Genomic DNA, 16,200 nt, shown 5'->3' with positions numbered 1-16,200 from the left:
CCCCTTTCCCCCTCATTGCCCTACCCCAAACCCACACAACACAGGAAAAAGATCATAAGCAGGGCATAACCTCCACTGTCTAATGCGTACCAGGAGCTGTGGTTACAAGATTAACAGTCATCAGATAAATTCTGCTTTTCTGACCAGCATTTTCCCCCAGTGATTTAGTAAGGGGTGACTGAGCGGGGGACAAAGGTGCCTTCATTTCCTTTTGCCCTTTAGATACGCCATTAACTAATATGGCTTAGATAATATTTGCTTTGATAAGTAAAAAAAATTAGGGCAGCATCTCTTGAAATCAGTTCTTGATGCAAAACTCCCCGGATAGTTCAATGGGGAGTACTGCTTTGAAAAAAAAGAAGTCAAAGCATGATGCAGTCTCATGCACCAGAAATCTGAGCCTGGAATCCCCACAAAAGGAGGTTTCCTTGCAGAAGCTACATGGGAGCTGGTTTTTGGCTGGTTTTAATTCTTGATGTCTCCTTGACTTTCCACACTGTCCAGAGTCAGTCTGTACCCTTGAAAACATACTTAGTTCTTCAGACGCCAACATAATAGGACTTTTTTAGTGGGTTTTTTTTGGGGAGGGGGGGTTGGTTTGGGTTTTTTTAGATAAACTCTAAATTAAAAAAGGGGATTCCCTCTTTTATCTGGGTATGAAACACCCCAGGGATCTTCATGCTGGCATTATGTCAACCGAAGCTCTTTAAGCATCTTCTGGAAACTAGCAAATTTGCATATACTGGAACAATGATTTTCCCTACTTGAGTTGCCTAAGGCTTGTCCATATGATGGGGGAGAGACGGAAACACGTGGGGAAGGAGTTAAAAATAAAAGCAAATATTTAAAAGCTATTTGTAAACTCAGTTTCACTTGAACAATTATTTAAAACAGTGGTTTCTTTAACTGAATAGAGATGCACCTGCAAAGCAAATCACTGAAGGAGACACCTGTTCTATAAATAAGTGAGAGAGAATCCTTTTCAGGTTATGTTTATACATTCCAGCTACATTTTGGATTTAATTTCTATGGAGAACCACTTGCATGCCTGTTACTGAACTGTTCCTCCAAGTCTTCCTTTTAAAGCATACAGAAGACCAGAAAAATCTTCCTACCAGACATGTTAGCATTACAGTGTTCAGCACTAAGATTCGGACAGTTTGGTGCACCCACAACAGTCCAGCCAGTCCTGAGAGCTTGCTGTGATTAATTTTGCTTTTATCACAGGCTCCTCGATTTCCCCAATGCCCCCAAATAGACATTTAAACTTCAGTTTGGAATCCCACTTGTTATAAATCACTTGTTTCCCCGTCATGTGGAAAATTGACACGTGTGCATGCTGAAATTCTAAGATTGGTAACTCAGCAATGCCAAGATGACTAGACTGGACTGATAAGTCTCCTAAAAATACAGAAGTCTATTTCCTACAGCATCAGTTTAGCAAGAAACCTCTGGGTCTCGGTATTACACAAGCGAAGGTCACACACATGGAAAGTAATTAAGGAATTCCTTGCAATGTGCTTTGATCTTTCAAACAAAAAAATTCCAATCTTATTCTCTACTTAACTAACAAAAAGTAAAATGATTCAAGAACTGAACCATCAGTGCACATGTGCATGCACACACACACATACACATGCACACAGTAGAGTCAAGCACAACACTAACGCAGGCATCAGCATCCTTCCCTCAAAGCTTGTGTGAAAAGAAGTCTTGAAGTATGCTTTGACTGTTTAAAATCTGGACTGTTCTGGGCAAGAGATGCATGAGGAGGGTGGGGAGAGAATGGATGGAATAGATTCAGAAGCTGATGACTCCTTACAGACAACAACCAACAGGCAGCTCCCTTTTTAATAAGTAGCAGCCACCTGCAACTGCCCTGATCACAGATGTATACAATTACATAAGGAGGCAAGATACCTGCCGTAGCTGGGCAGGTTTACTGCCCTTTAGGAAGCTGAAAGTGTTGTTTATAGAAAGAAAGTCTTTTTTTAAATAACATTTCAGTCCTGCAGAGGGCTTCTCTCAGGTGTTTCAATAATGAATCCTGTTTCACTCCAATTTGATTACATTCCAGGAATTTCTGCTGAAGTAAATAGGAGTTTATGAAAAGTGGTGGGATACAATCCTAATGAGCTCATTTCTTGTTGAAGGTGCTGCAGAATATGGATAAGCAGCAGCAGCAAATGAGAACACAAGGTCTTTTTAAATGGCAGGTTACTACTCTGCTTTTATACCTTATCAGCTGAAACACAAATAGCCAAAAGCAATGGATACGTTTTTAACAAAGTGGTTGAAGGACTTGAAGTTGTTTTCAGACTTTCAGCTAACATCTATGCTAAAACTGAATTTTAAAAAAACCCACCCACACAACTATGAACGTTTTTTGTAACCAAATAGCACCAATCTGTTTAACCAAGTAAGCATGCAAAAATATACATTAGGAAGTCTTAAGTAAGTCAGATGAAAGAATCTTAAAGGTAATCTTTGAAATTTTAAGCTGAACAGCTATGATGTACAGAAGTTTGCCTAAAATTTAACCCAACTTTTCAAATTACTTCAGGATGCAAAACTGACCTGAAAAAAAATCTCTTTTTCATGATATTTCAGCAAAGTGGCACAGGTATTTGAACGTTTCAGGAATTCAATTCTAGAAATGCATAAAAGCTTGTGTTTGTTTTGCCTAAATAAACTTTCAAGTAATGTAAGTGATTTAGCAAGCAGTAAATCTTTGCCCCCCTCCACCCCCCATATGAGTTAGGCAGTTTTTTCATTACATATGATAGCATCAAAAACTTGGCTTTCAGATTACAATGAGATCATAATGCCAAACTGGTGACATCACATTAAGATCCACAGTAACAGAACAATACCAAACATAAGGTAATGACTTCATGCCCAGAGCCACCAAAAGAAGAAGAGAGGTTGAGAAAAGAAAGAAATATGAAATGTCCATAACAAAAACAAAGCGTCTGGCCAAGAAAACCACTCTTGGCACCAATGTGAACCGAAATTACATCAACCCCACCTGCCCTCTGAATGTCATGGGTCTCTCCTTAACTTTGAATTCCATTGAGGGATTGAGTGCATCTTTCATGTTATTTTAAAACAGTTTGAAAAGGCTTTTGGTTGTATAAAGTTCTGCTGTGACATTACTAACCTTGTTAGTCTTTACAGTGCTCCAGTCTCCCTGAGAAAAGAACAAGTTGTTTCATCACTTGCAGCAGTTTAACAACTACTGTTCTCATCTTCAGAATGATTGGCATCACCTAGAGATGAAAATATCTACAAAATCTTTATAGGACGGTTTTGCAGTTTCTAGCTCTATACACAACACTGCAGCAGCACTATAATTGTTTCACCAAGAGGAAGTTGAAAAAGCAACAGAGACTTTGTAGCAGCCAACTAACATAAACATTAGCATTCATGACAGTACCAGGCAACTTTCACCAAGTACCTCTCCAGACTCACACTTCAGTGACACAAAGAATATCAGAAACTAATAAAAACAGTAGTATGTTTTTATAAAAAGCCAGTAATCTGAACATTTTGGAGAGGAAGGACAAAGTACATTATGTTGATTAAAAAAGCAAACAGTGGACAAGTCTGTGTGTAGATGAACTGGGGTATTAAGTTTGCAACTTTGAATTTTGAATTAAAAACCTAAGGCTAGACAAAACAATTATGATGCAACTATACGGTACAGCATGCCAAATGTTACTAGATTTGAACACATGGAATAGTAATAGTTTAAAGGGATATTTGGGACACACTATTTTTAGAATACCCACTTTATGAGCAAAAAGTCAACAGGTAACATAAATCGGCAGACGTTTAACTGTCCGAGAAACAGGCAGAATAACCGATTCTAATTTTAAGTTAATAGTTGAGATAAAGAATGAAAAAGATTAAGAAAGGAAAATAAAGCAAAAGGAAAAAAAGACTATAAACATTTCTGCAAAGAATTCCTTTGTTTATATTTGCATTGCCTTTGAACTTCTAGCTATGACAAACTGCAAAACTGTAATATAAAACTACTGAATGTATGAGTTTTACATACTTGCTCGGCTTAGTCAATGCAATATTGCATTGTTCCTTGAGTACTGTTGATTGATTTGGACTTTCATCACAAGTATTCTCCACCGTGTTTTTCCTCCCCACACATTCTAAAATATTTACACAAGGATGAATAAAATAAACTCTAAACTGCTGGATAGAATCTGAAATGTTTTGAAAGATTTTACAAGAAACAGATAGCTTTCCAAAGTTCCTTAAGCCCTTTTGTGATCTGGGCCTAAGGAGAATGTGGGTACCTCAAAACCCTAGCCTCAAATCTGTAGGTGTTTAAGTTTTTACAGGTAAAAGTCCCTAAATCTTTAAAGCACTGGGCACGTGCATACCCCATACTGCTGGCATCTTGGCAAGGCTAAACAGCCAAATGCCCAGTAATGACACACCTGTCTCCTCACATTCTCTACTAGTTAGCTTAGGTGGCACACTAAGAAATCCCTGAGGCACTTAATTTCCCCTATGCCTTCTATAGAAAGCTTATGCTTCATTTGAACTGGCAATTCCACTCTGGAAGCCAGGGGTCTAAAAACGCTGGATGCTGAAATGCACAATGCTTAAGTTACACTAGGCACATCTACATGTGCAAATAATTCAGGCACAGTTTACTCTTGAGTAAACTACTTGAGAGTAAACTCTCCCAGGCATATATCTATACATGCAGGACCTGGGAACGGATTTGCTGCTCCTACCAGCAGACTGCTCCCACTCCTTGCAGCCCTGCAACAGACCCCTGTAGCAGCCAGGGGAGCTCTAGGTTCCGCCTGAGTGCTAACCCAGGGCCAGGAGACGGCCATCTCCTGGAGGGGACTGGGACATTGCTCCCTGCCCCCGGGAGCTGTGTGCTGCAGGAGCGGGCTCTACCACCAGAGCCAGGATGGGGACAATGTCCCCCTGACCTGGCAGCAGGGAGTTCCCAGGCTGGGAGATCCTCATCTCTCAGTGCTAGCTCCACGGTCACACAGCTGGTGCTGGGAGATCCTTATGGCGGGGCTTGGGTTGGTAATCTTTGAGCAGAGGCTGGAAGCTCCCTGCCACCAGGAAGGACATTGTCCCTGCCCAGGCTCTGGTTGCAGAGCCTGCTCCAGCAGCAAGCAGCTCCCAGGGTCAGGGAACAGTCTCCTGCACTCCAGCTGAGAACATCTGCTCTCAGTCAAGCATCTACACATGTGCTACTGTGCAGTAAGTAATCTTGAGTAAATTTGCTACTTGCATTTGCAGGTAGCAATTTACTCATGATTAGAGCCAATTACTATATAGTAAGCATCTGCACATGTAGACAGTGATGCTTACTGTGCAGTAATTAGCTCTAATCTTGAATAAAGTGTCTTGTATAGAGGTGCATACTACAGACTTATTTCCCAAGTGATTTAAGGCTAAGTCACATTTTCAAAAGCACTCAAGTCAATGCAGGTAAGAACAATGAGGTTTGGGTCCTGAAAGTTCTATCCTATATGCATTTATGCTCTTATGAACATTTTACCCGATCACAAGTACTTATTAGAGATAATCTAAAATACAGTACACTGAATCTACGCCCCTTTGAACTTTGAGTAAAGCCTGATCCAGTCCTTCTCTAGTGCATACCTATACATAATTACTCCATGGAATTATACAGTTTTCCTTAAAAAGAATCCACAGGAGTTGGCTTTCCCTTCTATGCTGCTCTTGTTCAACCTGATTTATCACGTTTTCTATGCACTGAACATCTAGCATCTTTATGTATATTGTAGAATCATAGAAAGTAAGGGTTAGAAGGGACCTCAGGAGGTCATCTAGTCCAAACCCCTGCCCAAAGCAGGACCATCCCCAACTAGATCATCCCAACCAAGGCTTTGTCTATGTAGCTGTAAAAAACCTCCAAGGACAGAGATTCCACAACCTCTCCAGGTAACCTGTTCCAGTGCTGTACTACCCTCGTCATGAGAAAGTTCTTCCTAATATCTAACCTAAACTTTCCTTGCTGCAACTTGAGCCCATTGCTCCTTGTTCTGTCACCTGCCAACACTGAGAACAGTCTAGCTCCATCCACTTTGTAACCACCTTCAGCTGGTTGAAGGCTGCTATTAAATCCTCTCTCTGGCTTCTCTTCTCCAGGCTAAATAAGCCCAGATCCCCCAGCCCCCTAACCATTTTTGTTGCTCTCTGCTAGACTCTCTCCCATTTGTCTGCACACTTTCCATAATGGGGGGCCCAAAACTGGACACAGGACTCTAGATGTGGACTCACCAGTGTTGAATAGAGGGGCATACTCACTTCTCTCAATCTACTGGCAACAGTTATACTGCCGGCTACCAGCTGCCAACTACACATCAAACCACTGATTACTACCCTCTGAGCCCAATGATCCAGTCAGTTTTTTATTCTCCTTACAGTCCATTCATCTAATCTATACTTCTTTAGCTTGCTTGAAAAAAACATTGTGGGAAACCATATCAAAAGCCTTGCAAAAGTCAGGGTTTATCATGTCCACCACTCTTCCTACATCCACAGAGCCAATCATCTGACAGAAGGCAATCAGGTTGGTCAGGCATGACTTGTCTTTTGTGAACCCCTGATGACTGTTCCTAATTACCTTCTTCTCCTCCAAATGCCTAGAAATGGATTCCTTGAAGACCTGCTTCAGGATTTTTCCAGGGACTGAGGTGAGGCTGACTGCTCTCCCTGGATCCTCCTCCTTTCCTTTCTTAAAGATGGGCACTATTACTTGCCCTTTTCAACTCATCCAGGTCCTCTCCCAATCACCACAAGTTTTCCATGGCCAGCAGCTATGATATTAGCCAGAGGCTCTACTATCATATCAGCCAACTCTCTCAGCAACCTCAGGTGCATCACATCCGGGCCCACGGACTTGTACACATCCAGCTTTTCTAAATAGTCCCCAACCTCTTTTATTCACCACTGTTGGCTGCTTACCTCTCCAAACTGTGCTGCCAGCTTCAGTAGTCTGGGAGCTGACCTTGTCTGTGAAGAGTGAAGTGAAAAAGGCATTGACTACTTCAGCCTTTTCTGCATCCTTTGTCACTAGGTTGCCTCTCCCATTCAGTAAGCGACTCATACTTTCCCTGATTTCCCCTTGTTGCTGACATATTGTAGAAACCCTTCTTGTTACACTTCACATCCCTTGCTAGCTGCAACTCTAACTGGACTTTAGCCTTCCTAATTTCATCCCTGCATGCCTGAGAAATACTCTTCTACTCTTCCCTAGTCATTCACCCAAGTTGCCACTTGTTCTTTTAGTGTTTTAGTTCACTAAAGAGTTTCCATGGGTTTGCATAAATATGTTGTTCAGCATGCTTTTCACAGTAAGAGGATACTGGAAAAAAAATCCTTCATCCAAGTCTGGATTATAAAAGATACATATCTGAAGCATTCCAAGAAAATTCAAAAATATTTACTAGAATCTAAAGAGCTTAAAATACAAAACTCATGATTTCTAAACATAAAGGAGCAGATTCTCAGCTGCTTGGAAGTTATCCAATCAGGTCAGCTGAGCTACAGGTTAAGTATACTCAGAATATGCCCCAAAATAATTTTTTTAAAGAAAGCCTCCATTGTTTTAAGGTAGCCTAATAAGTACATAAATACCAAGATGAAGAGACACTCGCTGTTGCAAGCATTGCAACAATGTGAACTGTAAAAATAGAAGCTAGTTTCATAAACGTTGACATAACAGCAAAGAATTGCTTTGTCTTGTTTATGCATACCATTCTTAAACTTTTAAAGAATACTAGCACCCTGTAAACAAATAGCACTACGTCTAAATAAACCAAAGAAATAAACTGGAAGCAAATCAGCATATAAATGATGATGCTAATATTTTAATCAGAATAATGTTGTATAGCAGTTTTAAAATTCTAACTGGCATCACTACATATTTGACATAAAATATTACAGGATAGTGGGCATAACCCACCTGACCAAAAAAATCAGAAATGCATTATGTAACTAACCAAAGCATGAGCAATAAAGATCAAGAACAATTCAGTTGCATTGTAACAGTTCATGCGATTCCATTTCTCTAATAATTCCTACTGGTTTCGATTTCTAAATACAACATAATTGGAAGTGTGTTGGCGCCTAAGAAGAATTATTTAAAAGGAAGGGATTCTTAGATCTGTTTCTTTTGCATTTTTAAAAAATTCATTTTGTCGAATAGAAGACAAATTTCCTTCTAGGCAACAAAGTACTAGTTCTGCACACTGCCATTTAATAGAAGCTAAGAACGGGGAGAATAAAACTTCCTCTCAGGATCCTCTGACACCAGCTCAAATAGTAATAGTTTGCTCAGCAATATTACAATCCTCCACAGCATTTTAACTGAATGGAATTAGAAGTGAGAGAACAACAGCTCAGCAGGATGAGGTGGGTTGTGCCAATTATTTTTCTTCCTAACATAAAAAAAGACTGGATTTTCCAAATGCATTTCTCTGCCTATGACAGCTATGATTCGTAGCACAAAAAAGATCAGAACACTGAGAAAACTGGGGATTAGAACTGTTTTTGAAGTCCAGCTCAAAATAGTAGCATCACAACTAATAGTGTAATTTTACACTTCAGTAAAGCAAATAATGAAAAGTTCCAAAAGTTATAAAAAGCTCAAAGTAATATTTTCCAACCTTTCACTAACAGTAGGGGCCAAAACCACATGTTTTAAAGGTCTTCCACAGTTTTATTATTAGAAGTAGAAACCTTACTGATACTGATGAGTCATTTGTATCAGCGGAAACCAAGAACACCCATCTTCTTCATGGGTTACAAAGCACTCAGTGTGGTTTTCTATTCATTACTGGTCAAAGTAGTTGACTAAAAACAAAACAAGAAACAAGAGCTCACCTTTGTTCTCAATGCCTGTTTTATACCAGCTGATTTTGTTTATCACCCTGGTAGAGATTTTTTACGTTGTTTACATTCGGGCCCTATTCAGAAACATATGAACATAGATTTGAAACGTTTCTAACTGAAATAGTCAATGGTAAATCTAGCATTGCAAATGACTAATAGACTCCTTCAGTGACTCCCCCCCCCCCCATTAAAGGAGAAACGCAGACAAAAACAAAAGCAAAAAAAAGCCCAAACCACAGACTTCTTATTAATTATCATGAGCACAAACTGTCACCTTTAAGAACCCTTCAAGTCATCAGAATAGAATCCGTAAGTACAAAGACAATCAGTTGTAGAAGAAAACGAGTTTTCATCTTCACCAAAAATATAGGAATTCTTTGATACTAATGACCAGAGCTAGCAATGCACATAGGAGGAGAAACAGAATGCAACAGCTAGCAGAATTATGATGACAACAGAAAGTCTTTCGGGTTTTCAATTAAGAATTCTGCCTTTTTAAAAAAGAAATTATACAGCCCATAATTACCTAGGGAAAACGCTATTCATATGCTAAACTCTCTGTATCCCGAGCAGGAACAATAGTTCTTTTTTTTTTATTCGTGCAAACTCACAACCCCCATTCACAAATAAAAGATTAGTCCTGTAAAATATCTGCAAGCAGACACACTGCAAGCAGAATCTGAATAGAGAAGCGACGAACTGCAACTTTTTGCTGTGTCCAAAAATGCAGCTCTGAAAAAGTGACGGATGTCTTCCGATTTTACTGGGAGAAGAAACCACAGCAAAGCAGCGACCAAAGAACTGAAAATAACCTTTAAACAACGTACCGACAGTCAGATTATTTAAACCTGCGCCTCCTATTGTGGACAGTTTATAGTAAGGGTAACTCTGAGCTGCAGCAACAGACACGTGAGTCAGCAAGAGCAGCGGGTAGGAAACTGCTGACATGCTAAATTACTCTCACATACACAGCACACACCTACCCACTAAATAAAAACAGAGTATATGCAAATTAGTGCACAGGAACACCTCCACACTTACAGTTCCTGTTTTCCTAGTTTAGATCGAAATTATAAAGCAATCACTAATAAAAAGCTCTCTGAATGTCAGCTATAACAAGCAGCTGCGTTCAAGTCTCAAGGGTCATTTTGTTTTAGCTGCTTTTATTAGAATAGATTTAACTGCTTTTCCTTTTTTCAAAAAACAAAATTGTTGCTCTACAGACCACAAGGGCTGCATGGTGACAGACAAACAATGTAAAGTTCCTGTTTTTTTGTTTGTTTTTTGAGTGGGGGACTCCTCTTGAACCTATGCTTGAAAACCAAATGGAACACGTGTGTCTATTATAGCTTAAGTGACTACCTTGAAACTAGAGTGCTCAAAATAAACAATAAACTTCAATTTCAACTCCCACCAGATTTAAACAACTGGAAATCCCACGTTCATCTGTTTCTATCAGCTCTTCAAAGAGTGCTGTTTGCTGATGTACATGCTTTAGTATCATGCTTTAGTAAAAATATATATTTAAATGCCCAGGAAATTGAAGGTTTTAAGAAATACATCTCAGAACGGAAGAGTATCTGAAATCCCAGCAACTTCCTACCCCCAATTTATAAGTTTAAAATGTCAAATAAAACACTTAATTACTATTTACTACTTTTTCCCCACTCCCATATCAGGTCCATTTGGGAAGAATTTGGGATGAGCCTAGGGCTCTACCATTATATCAGGGGTGTGACAAAGGGCGTTTGTGCATGAAAGCTTGCTAAGAAGAATTGTTCCACATATTTGAGTTCGTCTAATAAAAGATATCAGATTTACCCAAAGAAACTTGTCTACCATTATATGGAATCCCAGACCTCCTATGATAGCATTGTTATTGATAGTACGCACATGCACTCTTGGTGGGCATGAAGAATATAGGCTTCAATGGAAGCCAAGACATTCCCCTTTTTGAATGATCCTATTTAATACTTACAAATTGCCAAAAGCTGGGTTTCTAAAACCCACTCTCAGTCGTCGTAATATGCAGTCTGAACACTGGGTAGATCTTAAGCACTAGTAATTCCTGTGCTAAACCAGTAGCTTCAATTTAAGTTTATTACAGGCTGCACAGAAATTTATGTGCATTCCCCTACTTGCTTTCTTTAACATTATGAAATCCAACAGTGGCACAGTGAGTATCGTGCTTTTCAATACACTACTGAAACATTTCAGCCTGACTATAAAGCAAAAGGAACATGCTGAATCTCAGCTGGCTATATTCATACATTTTACATTTTCTTGATGCATGCTTCAAATGTGTGCTTAATATTCAGACAGCTGCCAAGGTTAATGCCTTTTGGCTGAAGCTGAAGAAATGGTGACAATTTTTTTGTGGAAAGCTATGTAAGCATTTTGAACACTATTTGGAAAAACTCATAGGTAGTTCTGTTGGGTAGCAAGCAATTGTCCACTCAGCTATATGGTACAATCACTGTGAAGTACATTCAAATTCTTGTAGAGAGCTACAATAGCTTAATCAAAGAAACTCTCACATTCTCTAAAACTGACTGGCTATAATGAAGTGGTGGGGGGAGGGAGCCACTTAGATTTTACACGAAGGTAGTATTTCAAGTTCAAAATTGGTCGTTTTTCTTCAAAATATCACCAAAATGGATGGTACATGCACCATCACACCAACCCAGAAATAAGCTATATTCAACCACCATACCCAAAATATACATGAATCTATAGTTGAAGGACGTGAAAATATGTTTATTAGAACATAAGTCACATGCATTACACACAAAAGATACAGTCAGCCAGGCATGTAAATGGAGAACATACACTTTTGAGATAGACCAGACATGTCTCACGCTTACAAGGTGAACTTGCTTTTGAGCACAATTAAAAAAATAGTAAAAAATATTTTTCAGAGCACTTGATATTTTAAAGAAAGAAGATTTTCTCCAACACACACTTAGAATATGCAGTTCAATTTACACTAAAAGGGGTGTGTGTAAGATCATATATATATATATATATATATATATTGAATGAGGATCTGGGGGTGCTCCATGGGATGACAAGGTCAAACGGTCACAAACTCCTCCAAGACCATTTCAGGCTGGACATAAGGAAAAACTTCTTTACTGGCTGAGCCCCCAAGGCCTGGAACAGACTCCTTCCAGAGGTGCTGCAAGCACCTACTCTGGACTCCTTTAAGAGTCAATTGGACACTTATCTTGCTGAGATCCTGTGACCCCAGCTGACTTCCTGCCCCTGGGGCAGGAGGCTGGACTCAATGATCTTCTGAGGTCCCTTCCAGCCCTAATATCGATGAAATCTATGATCCATCATAAACTGAATTTGGTTAAAAATCAGAATTGGCATTATAACATGCAGGGACCTATACATCAAGCTGGAACCTAACACTTGATTTCTCACCCCAAATGCAATACTAGAGGTCTCAACATGACCTATGTTTGATTAAAACCTTATTGAAATGAATGGATGATGTCATGAACAGGCAAAGAGAAACATATTCCTCTTCATTGTTTTTGAAATTGGAGTTTAAAAATATTGTAATAACAGGGTATTTTTTGTGGATGCAGATATTTAATAGAGCAAACCTTAAGGGAGCATAGATAACTGACAATTAAATACTTCAGCCTTTTAAAGAAGAATAGCTCTTTTACTTAACAACAACAGTATGAAGTTTCAAAGGTTTTTCAATATCTAAATGTGGGCAATTACTGTCACATACTCCATGCTACGTATCATGCACATTAAGGTAGGTTTCATCTCTCCTATTTTCATTATGAGTGTAAATGAAGAGATGCACAGACCCCTATATAATATGGTGATTTTATTAAATCTCATTAATTTCAGTGGGTCTCTGAGGCCTCCTACAATGGCAGACATTTACTAGGATTTTCTCAGTGTAAGGATATTAGATACTGACAGAAGATTCCTATTTATCATGATTTGGACTATTGCTCTCAGTCAGCAAGGCTCTTCTAGCACAGCAAACTACACTTTTCTCTTAATGCCAAGATACAATGGCTGAAAGCAAAGATTTGGATATGGGGGGATGGGAAAGGAGGACACAAGTTGTCACTAGAGTATATACTGCATGCATGAATTCCATTAATATCAGTGGCTCTGTATGAAGAAAGAACCCAGAACATGAGCTCTAACATTCAGTTGCCTAATTTTTTCCAGCCATGTGTTGACCATTTTAGCTTAATAAGCACATCAGGGAGTATATCACTTCGGTCTCTGCCCTCTGCACCCCGATAGTCAACATCTTACCAAATTTACAAAAATATATATTTGTGAATATTTTTGTAAATGCAACATTAGCTAATACTACATCCTTACACTACCTGTGCCCCTACAGAATTTTTCATTAGAGGATCTTAAGATGCCTTAAAAATATTAAATGCTTTTGCAAAATGGCTATCAAATAATCTTCCCATTTTAGATTTCGGTAAACTGAGGTACATCGCATTACACATCTTGCCCAATATTATCCAGCATGTAAAACAACGATCTAGAGCACTGATTCTCAACCAGCACCCTGAGGTGCCATGAGATGCCTTTAAGGCTGCCACAAAATTAGCACTGTTAGTTATGCACACACCTACACATGATTAACAAGACTTCAAATAAGAATTCATAGCATCAAAAACATTCTGACCTGTTGCAGTCTTTCTGGTTTCTCTGCAACAGAAGAATGGCTCTATTATTTTTCCATAGTCAAAAACTGAAGGAAAGCTAAGAGCTGACATTTTCTAAGTAGCGCCTTGAGTCTTACAAGGTTGAGAACCACTGATCTAGAGACAGAAACTTGTAATCCTAATTCCCAATCCCCTGCTGTGACAAGACAGGGTTTCCTTCCATTTTGTGCAGATGGCATTCAACACCATCAAATTAGCTTTTGGAGTTAGATAGTTGAGCATGAAAATGACCCTAAAAACATGTATCCTATATACTATGGTGAAATACTATGGCAGTCCACCTGCTATACGGGCAATGACATACTATTGATGAACCCCGTGCAACAGGATGCAAAGCTAATTCAGATTTTCAAAAGAATGTGCATGCATCTTAAAAATATGTACAGTTTTGATTTATGGGATGAAGTATCTTCTAAAATGTTAAAGAAGCACTACTAATACAAGCCCAGGAGTCAATGGTTTAACATGTTTCCTTGGCAATTTTATTCTATCCATGTTATTAAAAGCAACTACTCCTTGTTTCTTACCAAAATGCCAATTTCCTCATATACAAAAACCCCCCGTCACATTATACAAAGCACCACCTCCAAACTATACACCACTGCATGCAGCCAAAACAAAATCTCATACAAATCCACCTGCAAAGAAAAATCCCACTCCCAGTTCAAGCCTTTGAATACTGAATTAAAATGCACACATCTATGACAATTCCAAAGACCTAAAAAAATTTTTTTGTCATGAAAACACTGACAAGTCTTCAACCATGGCAGAGAAAACAGCAACACTATAATTTAGCAATCTTCCCAACAGACTAAAGACTAATTCTAATAAGGTGTCATTTCTGCCTCACATTTATGATTATCTTCAAGAATGAAAAACGTCGTTTACTCCAGAGCTGGCAGGGCTTCAGTAATAAGAGCACGGTGATCTCACAATAACCGAAGCATTTTTAAGCAAGACACCCGCCGTATTATAAAAATAGCCTGTTCCACAAAAGGCGAGGCATGATTTCACACTTAGCTACTTTCATGACAGCCAGAGCCTCTGCAGCTAACTGCCTTACCTACATGCTATGTTTTAGTGATCCAAGAAAATTATCAGAGTTAACATCTCTCTCCAGTTTTACTCCAAACCAGAAAAAAAAAAGAGAGAAAAGTCTTTCATTAAGCTTCATCTCTTGTCAGGTTCCCAACAGACAGGAAAGATTTTATGGGGAGTAATTACTTTTTTTTTTGGTTAAGTACACTGAACTGATTAAATTGATATAGAGACACTGCTCTTAAGAAAAGGTGCTGCCTGATACACAACCATGAAGAAGTTTGGAGCAGATGCTTGGCTATTTAAAGCAGGTTCTTGCTTGCCACAAAAGCACCTCCAAGGGAGTAGAGTCAGTTGCCAACTGCGTTGAGTGCGTCAAATAAAAAATACATCTATGGTTGTTTGTGGCAACAACTTGTGGTCAAGTTACAGCAGAGTTGGAACCCCAGGTGCATGTGGGGGACAGCCCCCTCCAAACACCCCAACGCAATCTTAGACAAACCACAGAAGCAGGAAAGCAGCAGCAGTGACTCAGTCCCCCCAGACAGCAGCTTTGGAAGTGACCCCCAACACTTCACTGCACACTGCCTGCACCAAGGAAGAGTGTGTGTGTGGGTTGGTGGAAGGGGGACACCAGGGCACTAAGCAACAGGGCAGCTCCTGATCCATAACAGAAACCCCTAGAGGGAAAGCGCTCAGGTGGGAGCATTCCCTGCAGGTGTGCTGGGGGGAGGGGTTGCTCTGGAGGGAACCTAAGCCCCAAATTCAGCCCTGCTCACACTCATGGGGATGGGACCCACCCCCCTTTCTCCCTGCCCTGCTGCTCGGATCTGGGGCACAAAAGAGTGAAAAGCACCCAGCAGATTGGGGGGGGGGGGGGGACACGACACGACATGACACACGACCCAAGGGGGTCTTTAGGATCCTTCCAAATCTGACGGCGCCTTTACTCAGGGCCCACAAATTCAGCCCCCCACCCCCTGCTCCTCCTTGCACACCCACCCCAAGGGCGGCACTCTCCCCCCTCATGCAATGAAAGGCAGTCGCCCCCTGCAACACCCACCCCCTCCTCCTTCACACCCAGCCATCGTGTTCTCCCCAGCCCCACACAGCTGGAGGGACATACACGGCTGGAGGCACAGGCAGAGACTTGGGCGCCTCTTGCCCGCTCTCAGTGATGCAACCTGCGCGCACTCCCCACTTGGCAGATGGGGCTGAGCAGCCTCCTGCCCAGGGAAGAGGTTAAAGGGGGGCAGGTAGGCCCCCCGAGCAGTTAAAGGGGGGGGGGTGAAGGGACCCCCCCCCCAAGCTTTCCTCTTCTTTCAGGAGACACCAAACCGATGCAGCCTGTCCCAGCTGCAGCCCCTTACCCCTGCAAACTTCAACCCCATCCATCCCCTCCCAGGAGCAGTGGGGGCGCGGAGGTGGGGGGAGAAAAGCACTCACCTTGGCTGAATGCAACTTTGGGTCGCTCCCCCTGGGGTGGGGGCGGCCGGGCAGGGAGGGCCGGGGTGTTTCCCGGCGG

The 16,200-nt window shown here is 40.6% G+C and overlaps 1 protein-coding gene across 9 annotated transcripts in view; it reads right to left on the bottom strand.

The window, feature by feature from the left end:
- Positions 1–16,200, bottom strand: part of BACH2 (BTB domain and CNC homolog 2) — a 269,093-nt gene that overhangs the window by 252,483 nt on the left and 410 nt on the right. For 7 of the 9 annotated variants that reach the window (XM_025199393.1, XM_025199392.1, XM_006019975.3 and 4 more), the window contains exon 1: positions 16,122–16,200. The exons of 1 other annotated variant lie outside the window; for it this stretch is intronic. The gene's annotated coding sequence lies outside the window, so the exon portion shown is untranslated. Of the gene's footprint in view, positions 1–8,904; positions 8,988–16,121 lie in introns of all 9 variants that reach the window. One more of the 9 variants, XM_025199388.1, reaches the window with a different exon arrangement.

The sequence above is a fragment of the Alligator sinensis genome, unplaced genomic scaffold (assembly GCF_000455745.1).
Source record: "Alligator sinensis unplaced genomic scaffold, ASM45574v1 scaffold357_1, whole genome shotgun sequence".
NCBI lineage: Eukaryota > Metazoa > Chordata > Crocodylia > Alligatoridae > Alligator > Alligator sinensis.
This window is presented reverse-complemented; position numbering and strand designations above follow the sequence as displayed.